At 40.3% G+C, this 2,250-nt stretch overlaps 1 protein-coding gene and 2 long non-coding RNA genes across 16 annotated transcripts in view; all 3 read left to right on the top strand.

The window, feature by feature from the left end:
* The window catches only part of LOC116186171, a 3,273-nt gene extending 2,877 nt beyond the window's left edge, over positions 1 to 396 (top strand). The window contains exon 3 of the long non-coding RNA XR_004151122.1: positions 27 to 396. This is a non-coding gene — a long non-coding RNA (uncharacterized LOC116186171). The remainder of the gene's footprint in view (positions 1 to 26) is intronic.
* Positions 1 to 2,250, top strand: part of LOC102673032 (E3 ubiquitin-protein ligase MYCBP2) — a 183,770-nt gene that overhangs the window by 143,151 nt on the left and 38,369 nt on the right. The gene's annotated exons all lie outside the window — the stretch shown is intronic.
* Positions 1 to 2,250, top strand: part of LOC116186172 — an 11,871-nt gene that overhangs the window by 6,153 nt on the left and 3,468 nt on the right. The window lies entirely within an intron of this gene.

The following is a 2,250-nucleotide window of genomic DNA, read 5'->3' as shown; positions in this document are numbered from 1 at the left end:
TTTTTTTTTTTTTTCTTTTTCAACAGGATGTATTACGCGTGTGAGAGAGAAGAAAGAAAAACTCGGTAGAATAGAATTGGTGGAATCGTTAAGTGTCTGTTGGAAACAGGAGGGTGAGAGAATGCATTCGTTTTCTGCATTCGTCCAAAAGGCGACGCGCAACGCGGGCGTATGAAACGGCCCTTCTGCCACCGCCATACACCATACGCTATTAATATCATAGGGTATATTTAGATTTCATTGGGGAAGAGAGAGCGAGATCACGAGTTGCTCGGCCGATACGCCGTCTGTAAAGTGCGCGAGACCCCGCCAATGAATCGCAATAAAGGAATTCGCTTCTTTGTCGATACGATACGATCTCGAGATTCTTTTTCTTTTTTTTTTTTTTTAATTGGAGAAAAAAAAGGAAACAAACAAAGAGCCTCCAAAAATCTTTACGCTCATATATTCGTTATACGTTCGTTCGTTTCCTTTACAAGTTATATCGTTTCGATTATGGATTATTGTAAATATGCCAATGGAAATACAATAAGAAAATGTATGGGAAAATTCGACGATGATTGAACGAGTGAATAAAAAATTGTATCGCACATTGGCATAATTGTAACGTAGTGGAAAACTTGTTATCTAGCACGATATCGGCCCTAGATTTTGTGTGCAAAGTATGTATATCGTAATCGTTGTCTCTGTCGATGAACCTCGACGAATGGAACGGGTCGAGGATCGGGACGCATTATTTTTAGATTTCCGAACCGTACCTAACGAAACATCTTTTTCTGCTTCATATTTATAATTATCGCGAGCAAAGTTTTCATCTGCGACATCCTGTTTCACGAATCTCGCCTTTTTCCCCTCTTTTCCCTCGCGCATTGCTCGGGGAATCGTGACAACACGTGACTGGCAAACGTTTCGTCATTTCGCGGATGCGCACCTTTTTCCGTGAACGAATCTTTAGTTCAATTTAATTAATAAAAAACTCCTCTAATCCTTTCTTTCAATTAACTCGCGTTTCTTCGAATGGAATTTTAAAGAGAAATCCGAGATATGAAGGACGTTACTTTAGGACGAATATCTCCCAAGATTATAAAAGATTTATTTACGTCCGCACGTCGCCTTTTGGACGAATGCAGAAAACGATTACAAAAGATTTCCACGAAATGCGAGAGTTGGCAATTTTTCGACGATAAATTTTAATCGATTAAGATCGATTCTCTCGGGGACGTTCGTTTAAAAGAAAAAGTTTTCTTATCGAAAACTAGAATCGTAAACCTATATAAAGATATTTGGCTTAAAGGCCCATTAGGACGGCGGTCTAATATCCTGGCAACACGTGACACGCTACTACCTCGTATGGAACACTCGGTGGATATTAAGGACGAGGTATATAGGACCGTGACGAAATAGGAACACGAACGGAAAGTTTGGCCGTCGTCGGTTCGTCGATCGGGGCCGGCGTGTCATCCGATCGCCTACTATTTCCAATACACATTTTCCCGTAAAATTTAAAACGACTACATAAATTACACGTAAAATCTACGAGATCGATCGTGCTAAAGCGATATTTTCCGAGGAAGAAGAAGAAGAAGAAAAAGGAAAGAAAAAAAAATGGAGCTCGTGAAACGAAACGATCGAACGGATTAGAGTTAACGAATGTTCATACTTTTATTTCATTAGTGACGTAACGCCAATTAGTTTTAGCAAGAAAATTATCCTAATTGAACGGTTAATAATAAAATGCATCAACATTCTCTACTCTGCTATTAATTTCGTAATATTATTTCTAATTATCCTTATTCTCTAACAATTCCCCGTTACAAAGAAATTTCTAGAAAAAAGAAAATGTCCGACTTAAATAATATTAAATAAATTGGAATAAAATTTCAAGTTCGTAATAAAATTTGCATCGAAAGAAAAATCCAGCGCGCACAGCTTCGTAATCCACCCTTCGTTTTTAACTCCAACAAGTTATTCCACGCGATCATTTCTACATCATCCACACCACAAACGATGCGTTTAAACGCGACGAGCTACCGACGGGTTGCCCACGAAACGAACTCGCAGGAGTCGTTGGCGCCCCCATCACCGGGCCGGCCTACTACGAAACTAATCTGGGAGCCGGTGGTCGCCATCGGAAGGCGGAAGGGATCCAGGTGGTCGGGAAACAATATCGCGCGATATTGCTGACGCGTCGCGGAATATATTAGATCCGGTCCAATTACAATGTCCCGATACGTTCTATCCCTACGTAAG

The sequence above is a fragment of the Apis dorsata genome, unplaced genomic scaffold (genome assembly GCF_000469605.1).
Source record: "Apis dorsata unplaced genomic scaffold, Apis dorsata 1.3 scaffold_486, whole genome shotgun sequence".
Lineage (NCBI taxonomy): Eukaryota > Metazoa > Arthropoda > Insecta > Hymenoptera > Apidae > Apis > Apis dorsata.
The sequence above is the reverse complement of the archived record's forward strand: the minus strand, read 5'-3'. Positions and strand labels throughout refer to the sequence as shown.